General features: G+C 33.0%; 1 long non-coding RNA gene across 1 annotated transcript; it reads right to left on the reverse strand.

The window, feature by feature from the left end:
• LOC109233824 lies at positions 2,305-4,583 on the reverse strand. The gene is made up of 3 exons (XR_002069087.1): positions 4,424-4,583; positions 3,422-3,511; positions 2,305-2,384 (listed from the first exon to the last, which is right to left on the reverse strand). It is a non-coding gene; the product is annotated as an uncharacterized LOC109233824 (long non-coding RNA).

Genomic DNA, 9,693 nt, shown 5'->3' on the forward strand with positions numbered 1-9,693 from the left:
CTTGGATAATTGAATTTGCAACAACCTTTTTTCTTTTGCATACATGAATTTGTAGGATTTAACTTACCACAAGGTCCATGCATCATATGTTGGAGAACAAGTTTATATAAGGTTTCTTCAGCTTTACAATCAGGTAACTCAGCACGAACAATATTGTCATAAGATTCTGGAGTGAGTAGTTTGTATTCATTAGTAAGTATAATAAGAAAATGAGCATGTGGTAAACCACGTTTTTGAAATTCTATAGTATACATAAAAGCTGCAACTTTTCCAAAGATATTTCTTTTTAATATATCTGTTTTTAGTTCTTCTATCTTTGCTCTAAAAACTCGACTAATTAAATCAGGTCTGTTCTGTGCTTCGTCGGTTGGTAGCAAGTGCTCTTTTATCTCGGGCCAAGATGGGTTACAAGTCATCGTTATGAATAGATCAGGTTTTCCAAATTGTTGTACCAAAGAAATAGCATCCATGTAGCGTCGACGCATGTCTCTTGGTCCGCCTATAAAAGTAACAGGAAGGAATGTTTGCTTTCCTATATTTGAAGCGTCTCTTTCTCCAAGTCTTAAAACATCAATGAGTCCTTGTAGCATTTCTATCCTAAAGAGATCTGGATTGAATGAAAAAAAGTCCAATCTCTGTGTTTCAAGTTTTATGTGTTCATCTACTGAATATTGTTGGAATAATCTTCCAGAATGCAAAGTTTCATTTGTTTCATCTTCTCTCATTTGGAATTTATAACAATAATATTCACGAAGAGAGATATTATCTCTTTTTCGTTTTCCTTTTTCAAGATTTTGAGCTTCCATGTCAAGGTATCCATCAACAGAACACATATTTCTAATACTTGGTAATTCTTCGTGTTCACAATAGGCTCGACGCTTAGAAGTATCTTTTGGTTGTATAACTTTTTTAATGCCACAGTGCCATCCACTTTGACCATATGGAAACAATAGTGGATACTGTAGCGGATCATAACATCCGTAATAGTAGTTCACTATTTGAGATCTATTGCTGTGAGTGTAGATTCGAATATGAGGTGCAGAACTAACTTCAGTGATTTCTCTTTCAACCCATATCCCTGCAACTTCTGATGTAGTAGGAAGATTGTATACACGTTGATCCAAGCCTGAGTCAGATTTAAGTGAAATATTGTAGTTCGATAGATTTGGAACATCTATTAGGGATTTTAAGAAAGTAGAATATGGATTAATTCTCAGTATATTCATTAGTTTTTTGACTATTGATTCATGGATTTTGTCTGAGCAAGCCAATCTGTTAGCTAATTCGTTGTCGTTGTCGTAGAAATATAGTTGTAGATTTCTTGCTATTCCACTTGGAGGAAGTAAATCATTGATAAAATGATACATCTTCCCTTGAACTCTAAATGTATATATACCACGATTTCTTTTTACTAATTCTTTGTCATAATTTACACCAAGTGATGTAAATGCAAACATATTATTGTATGTTCTGATATATGTTCGAAAATATTTACATTCTTCGGTAGTTCCTAAATATAAATTCTGTAATTCAACAGGCATCTCATGTGAAACTAACTTGATCGAACCATTGTTACAGCAAAATCCAAGTGGTTCATATTCAAATTTTTTGGCACCACAAAATTTACAGTTAGGCACAGTTTTCAAGGGAATATAATCAGATTGTAATTGACCAACGTATGAACAACTTTTTTTTTGTGAGTTATAACCTGTATATTTAGGTATCATTAGCATAAAACTACCAATTAGGTAATATACAATACTATCATAATAAAAGATTGGGGCAAACCTTTTTTTCCAACCATTCTTGAGCTCATACTACTGTTTTCATTACATGCATGTGACGTTGAGCCCAATGCCAAAAAGTAATTAATTAGCAATAATAAAGACGTTATGTATCGTAGATATATAACTCAATGTTGTATCCTTGATACTTGCCTATTTCAAAGGAGTAGAAGGGATAAGTTATATTCTTTTGCTTTTCAATTGTAACCGGCAAAGCATCAACGTGAGGCTCGTTGGCTAATAGGGGAAACATCACACAATTAGCATCATTTAATTAAACTCACATGCAAAGACCGTGAAGCGACACTTCTACAAAAAGTAAAAGAACAAAAGATGTATTCTAACCTGTTGCTGAAGAGCCCACAAGAGGAACAGTTTGTTGCTGAAACTCAAATGCAGCTTCAGTAGTGCCATGAAAACCATCATTGTCGGACAAATTACTTTTTTTTGACTCTTGTCTTTTTGTTCGTCGTTGTAGTAATAGTGCTTCTTTTTTTCCAGCAAATATTAGTCTATACGTTTCATGTCGCCTAAGTTTCATCTCAGCTTCTGACTTTGCTGAGCAGACATGTTTGTTCTTTTGGTCAGAAGTCATTAGTCCTACAGAAGCACAATTATAAGAATTAAAATACAAGAAATAAGTGGAATCAGAGGTACCAGCAGAAGCAAATAGCAACAACATTAATCACTTGTTAATAAAGAGATCCCGGGTAGAAGGTGCAATGACGAATTTCAACATTAGGTATGTATTCTTATGTCCATTAACATGTTCTGTCTCTTAGAACGAGCTTAAAATCACTCAAGTGTACCTCTGTGGGAAGAGGAAAGTAACAGCCAATTAATGAAGCCATGGAACATGAGATACAAAAGAAAGAAAGGGAAAACATCATAGTAAACAAAAATGTTCAGGAGCACGAAACACTCCTAAGAAACGGATGACTCAAAAAACAGAGTTTTCACCTTCAAGTGCAAACATTTTAAGGAAAAAATTTCATTCAAGCAACAAATTATTTAGTAGAATAAAAAATTTATCAAGAAATTAACTTATATCATCTTTTGAAAGAAAAGGTCAGATTTACTGATAAAACTCTACCAAAACTGAGAATTCATTTAAGAATCAATTAAACTTCAACAAAACTTATTCATTAGAATCAATACTTTCACGAAAAGCTCAATTAAGCTTAATCTTCAAGAAAAAATCAATTGAAATCCAACTTTCAAAAGAAAAAATCAAATTTACTGACAAACTATAGTGTAATCAAAATCTTATAAAAATAATGAAGAAACAATTAGTACCTTTGAAGAAGAGAATAACCCAGTTCAAGAATACTGCGACGACGCAAGTAAAATTGGTCGGTTGTGAGGGGGAAACACACACATGAGCAAATCAGACAAAATTACCAACATGCATGAAGAAATTCCAACAAAAACTACCCAAATGAACATAAAAACTAACAAATGCCTACCATATAAAGTCCAATTAGGAACAATGTGGATGCATTTGACAAAGAATAAAGGAATACTCACAAGAATTAAAAAAATACAGAGTTTTTATCTTCTACAAAGTCTTAATTGCAAAATAAACAAATTAATGAAAACAGAAAAAAAATCAGAACCCAAACTTAGTTTGTTTTCACCTTTACTGAAGAAAAGGCTAATCAAGCGAAAACCCCAAGTATCTTTTTACAGAAGATCTGAAGCTTTGAACAGAGGAAAATACAATAAACCTGAAAGAGGAATTTATGAAGAGGGTAAAGAAAAGCACGGAAGAAAACTTGTACCAAACAAAAGCAGAGCAAAAAATAAAGAAATTGGAAGCGGTGCTTTCTACCTGGCAGATTAGGGTGTCAAGAGAACAGGAAATGACAAAGATATCCTTATGATGAAGCAAGCATGTTGACCATGAGCTCCTTGCTTATCCTCTCTTATCTTATAGTATATAGATAGTAGATTCATTTTTTTTGTTGCTTTATGATATATTAATGATTTGGGATATATGTTTGTTCAAATATTATAGCTTGTTTGGTATATATGATCGTTGCAAGAAGTAAAATAATTAACATAGTAAGAGTAAAATATTTGTAAGGTAGCGATATGAGTCAAGAACTAATTTAAGATTGTAGAGATAAGTAAAAATAATTATGATAAAAATATAAAAAAAATAAAATGAATTGAAATACTCTAAAATACTAGAAAAACTTTAGATGTACTTTAAATATTAGTCCATGTGTTCATACCTGAACCTTGGATTGATATTCTTATTGCTTAAGTAATAAAAGCGTCATGTACGCATCCCGCGTCTTGACGCCTTTAAATTAAAAAATAATTATGTTATAACCATGTGTACATTCCGTACCTTGGTTTAATATATACCTTCAAAGAAATGCCTTGTGTGCGTACCGCATCTAGGTCAAAATAATTAATAAAAATATAATATTTAATCAAGCAGTAATAAATAAGCCATATTCAATAAAAATATAAATCACATGTACAAACACAACTCACAGCCCAACAAATGCCAAAACCAAAGAGAATGGATTAAAAGCTAGAAACTAAGGAGTAAAGCTGATACAGAGCAATAATCGAGCAAAATAACTTTGAATCAAACTCAAATCTGAACTTCAGAAAGAAATTTTTACCTGATTTCGAACTGGTCTTGTGATGGATCGCTTCTCTGATGCTTTTTCTTGTGTCTGCTTTGCTAAGGAATACATACATACATTGAAAGAGAAGAAAAGCATACATGTGGGAATAGCCAAAAATGTACACGTATATCCGGGGAGAGCACAAAAGGGCACGTATATAGCTAATGAGAAATGACTCAAATGCCCTCAAGCTTCTTTAAAAAGATTCCAAGCAGACATGTCGAAAGTCTTGCTCTTCTAAAGAAGAGAAAAAAAAAGAAAAGAAAAGAAAGAAAATAAAAGAAAAGAAAAGAAAAGAAATATCACGTTTATGTGACAACGACGTAGATGATATGAACAAAGTGTGTGTCAATTATAAGGTTTCTGAATACAATGGTTTTAGTAAATAATACTCCTTCTGGTCCTTTTTATTTGACCTTTTAGCATTTTTTCATTTGGTCTGAAATAATTAATTTTTAAAATTCAAGAAGGAATTAATTTTTTTTTCCAAGTTACCCTTACTAATAAATGATCTAAATAAAATTTTCAAAAAATCTTTACAATTCCCTTGGAGTAAATTTGAGAAGACACAAAAGGTTAATATGTCAATGACATTTTTATTAATGTTTAATGTATTGGCACTTTTATAGAAGTTATGTTTTGGTAAATTCACCTTTTATAGTTGTGTGTTTAAATCAAAATAAAAAAAAATCATACATTAGTGTTTTTTTACTGGCGACAAGTACAAAAATTGAGCCGTAATTTTATTGCCTTTACAATTTATTATATAACCTTGTAAGATCGAAAAAATAACAACCTCATAAAACAAAGATACAGCGCAAACGAATAAATATTATAAGATGTTACACTTTCTCGTCAAAGGAAGAAAAAGAAATTAAACAATTCACTTTACAATTAATTTTGATTTACTTTGTTTATGTAGAAGGGGAGCTTGGCGTAACTGATAAAATTGTTATCATGTGATTAGGAAGGCACGGTTCGAGCCGTGGAAATAACCTTTTGAAAAAATGCAAGGTAAGGCTGCTTACAATAGACCCTTGTGGTCCGGTCTTTTCGAGAACCCGCGCATTACAGGAGCTTAATACACTGGGCTGTCTTTTTTTTTTTTTTTTCGTATATAGTATAGTTGAAATACTTAATGTTAGGTGCTCCCAATAATAAAAGTGGTCCCATATATAATTTAGAGTAGGGTAGTGCGATTTGACATAACCTAACAAGAAAATGATAGAGCATTAACATATCTTAATTAAGACCTAATTCAAGTTTGGTTGTTTCTTGGTCAATGTTGGGAGTCTCATTCTTTATTGTATGCAATTTTTCAAATGTGATAACTTATTTTAATTTGAGTATTTTTAAATTTTAAGAAAGACTTTTTCCTTCTATACCATATATGAAACCTTATTACCAAAAATGTGCATAGTTTCATATTTACCTGTCATGTTCACAGTTATTCTACAAAATATATACCATTCATTAAATACCAATTATGAATGGTACATATTTAAGGTTCTTCTTGAAACTGTGTTCTCACCAGCGCTTCCCCTTTTAAAGCTGCTTCCCTTGAAGTTTGGGAAGATGATGTCCCCGAATAAAAGAATCTTGTTTCTGGGGATCCAATTGCAGACCGATGCAGATGCTTAAATCTCTTCTCCTTGAAATCACATCCTACAACCTACACAGTAGTTGAACAAGTTTATTAAGACCTCGCCACTCATTTCCTTGCACAGGAACTCACTTAGCATCTCCATTAAAAATACAAATCGAGAGACGGACAAGCAAAAAATTAAAGAATTGCTGATCATTGCCAATTATTAGGAGTTGATTCCTTCCTAATTAGGCGCGTTACAAATCTGGAACTAAATATTCTTCCAGATATTCCTATTTAGGCGTGCTACAATTATGGAAGTAAATATTCTTCTAGATATTTTCCACCACTGACAGCCATTAAAAAGCTTGAAAGCTTTGAATTCAGATTTGGGTTTTCAAAAAGGCGAAATACATAAACGACCCCTTCAAGTTGTCCTCAACGATCAGCTGAACACCCCAACTGATCCATTTATCATTTAGACACTTCAAGTGACTACTAAGTGTATCAAGTAAACACCTCACGCTGACATGGCAAGTTACGTGTATTTTAGTTTCATTTGGGCGCGTGAGACTTTTATCAGAACTTTTCTCTCTCGTTTTCAAAATTAAATTAAATTTTGTATGTGGGTCCCACACTATATCATTATATTTTCCTCTAACCTTTGGGGGGGGGGGGGGGTCGTCTCTCTCCAACTCTTCTTGTGGTTTGCTTTGCTAATGGTGGATTGCTTCAGAATTATCAGCAATCCAGGTTGTGTCTTTTTTCCTTGAATCCATTTTACGTGCACGTTTTCTGGAATTCCTCTGTGAAGAAACAACAGAACCTTGATTGGCCTGTTCTGGCACGTCAGAAGCAGGCTTCTGCACTGTAGGCTGGTTTCTGTCCAGCCATGCCTTCTTTCCAGATCTCTTGGAACAAGTAGAAGCTTGGGCTTTGCCAGCAGAACCACTCGAATGTCTGGACTTGGAGTTGACTTGAGGAGAAACTGGCCTAGGTGAATTCAAATTTAAGCATAGAGAACTGAACTGGACCTTCAAAAATTCGATAATGGAGGTCGCATAATCCGGCAAGATCCATTAATGATCCCTTGGTGGGTTCTCTTTTTGGATATTCTCTGTTATTTCATATTGGTTTGAATATTAATTTGTTGGGGGAAAGGATTTAAGAAAAGGAGATGGAGGACATGACTGATGCAAAGAAGAAGATGAAAGGGAGGGGGGAATGGGGAGGGGGAAGGGGGAGGGGCAGTGTTGGTGAGGGTTTTATTTCATCTTTAACGTATTTTCTTTTTTTTTTAATTATGTGGCGATTTTTTATTCCAATTTACACGTGTCATTTTTTAATTGGCTCATTTGACACATCATTGGCAAGTGTAGCTCACGCATAGAGTCTTCAGCACTCGGGTATTTACTTGATACACTTAATAGTCACTTGAAGTGTCTAAATGGTAAATGGATCAGTTGGGGTGTTCAGTTGGTCGTTGAGGACAACTTAGAGGGGCCGTTTATGTATTTCGCCTTTCAAAAATCATTATTTGTTTGGATTGGGTGTTGTTGAAAATAGTCGGGAATATGGTTTTGAGTTTTATCTCAATTTTGAGAGGTTTTGGTGAAGATTAGACTTGGTTTTGACTGAATTTTAGATTGAAACTCGAAGAAGAAGAAGAAGAAGAAGAAGAAGAAGAAGAAGAAGAAGAAGAAGAAGAAGAAGAAGAAGACATATTGCAGAAATTGTAGATTAATTGTAGATTATTTGTATTCTGATTGTAGATGCTTTATTTTCTGATTTCACAAACAAAAAACGGCTAAAACTTCTACAAATCTTATGAAAAAACGCAATTACGTCAAAAATCCCAATTATGCTACAATTGAATGGGAATTGGGATATAAAAATTCAATGTACCCAGTTTGTAGATATTTTGTAGATAAATTGTAGATTATTTGTATTCTAATTGTAGGTGCTTTGTTTTCTGTTTTCACAAATCAAAAACGACTAAAACTTCTACAAATCTTCTGCAAAAAATGCAATTATGTCGAAAATGCCAATTATGCTACAATTGAATGGGAATTGGGATATAAAAATTCAATGTACCCAGTTTGTAGATATTTTGTAGATAAATTGTAGATTATTTGTATTCTGATTGTAGATGCATTGTTTTCTATTTTCACAAATCCAAAACGACTAAAACTTCTACAAAATCTTCTGCAAAAAACGCAATTATGTCGAAAATACCAATTAAGCTACGATTGAATGGGAATTGGGATATTAAAATTCAATGTACCCAGTTTGTAGATATTTTGTAGATAAAGTGTAGATTATTTGTATTCTGATTGTACATGCTTTGTTTTCTATTTTCACGAATCAAAAACGACTAAAATTTCTACAAAATCTTCTGCAAAAAACGCAATTATGTCGAAAATTCCATTTATGAGATTGGACGAATCTTTATGATTTAAGAAGAATAAATATTAAAATAACATATGGAGCTAAGTTAAAGCTTGTGACAACTTGTACATATAATGTGCAAAAATCTCCAACGCAAAAGAAGAGTGTCCAGCTAGTGGAAGCCTGGGAACAACAGATTTTGTAGATCTGAATGAATTTAACTAAAACAACCTTCAACTCCAACCTGAAAGAATTGCGTTCTGGATATTCTACACAACTGAAACGTAAAGCAATGCTCATTCTGGAAGCCCAGGAATCAATTTCTGAACGGATAAGCTACATATTCCTTCCCCCACTTGCCAGTTGCCAACATGAAAAACATGATTGGTTGTCTTATTATTCTTTCCATTTTCTTCATTGTTTCCTTAGTTTTTCAAATTTTTAAAATGGAATTCGTCGTTGCTTTTTTGACGTTCATGTATCTAACCATTGTTGGCTTTTTTGGTTACTGCAAATTGGGCACATCTCAAAAATCTGGAGTTGAATTCAACCAGTAGCACTCGTTTCGGCCTCCAAAATTGAAGAATACTTTGGTGTGATAATGAAATAACGTCTGTATATTAAATGTGATTTGAATTGGCGAGTCAATAAATACACTAGAATACTAGATGGTTAAAGCGGAAAGAAAATTACAACTGAAAAATTAACAAGACAACGATACATAGTACATAACTAAGAATCAATAAAATGGGATATACGGTACCTTGAATTAAGGAGGGATATACGCTGCATTAATTGTACCCTTAAAATACATTATGGTGTAGAATTGGTAATTTGGTATACTAAGTGTAATTAAATCAAACCTTAAACATTGAGGGTAATAAGGTTTCCTATGTGGCATACGAATGTAAAAATTCTTTTTTAAAATGAGAAAGTCCAATTATGATGTTTTTTGTTTTTTGTCACAAGGTCTTATACAATTTCAACTAGTACAAATCGACACCCTTGCACGGACTAGTAGCGGTCGTTTGTATGTTTTGTATGATGGATAAACAAAATAATCTTATGATAAAAATTTAGTATTGTCTTATTCATTGTTTTGTTACTAAATCTGGGATAAGTTATCTCATGATTAAAAATAGTACCGAGACAATTTATACATGCTAGAGGGTGAAACAGTAATCTCATGATAAGTTATCCTGGTAAAGCAATAAACTTGACAATTTCAGGATTAATATAACATACCAAAACAATCAATAAAACTAATACCAGGATAACCAATCCCACATAA

Source organism: Nicotiana attenuata, chromosome 10 (assembly GCF_001879085.1).
Source record: "Nicotiana attenuata strain UT chromosome 10, NIATTr2, whole genome shotgun sequence".
NCBI lineage: Eukaryota > Viridiplantae > Streptophyta > Magnoliopsida > Solanales > Solanaceae > Nicotiana > Nicotiana attenuata.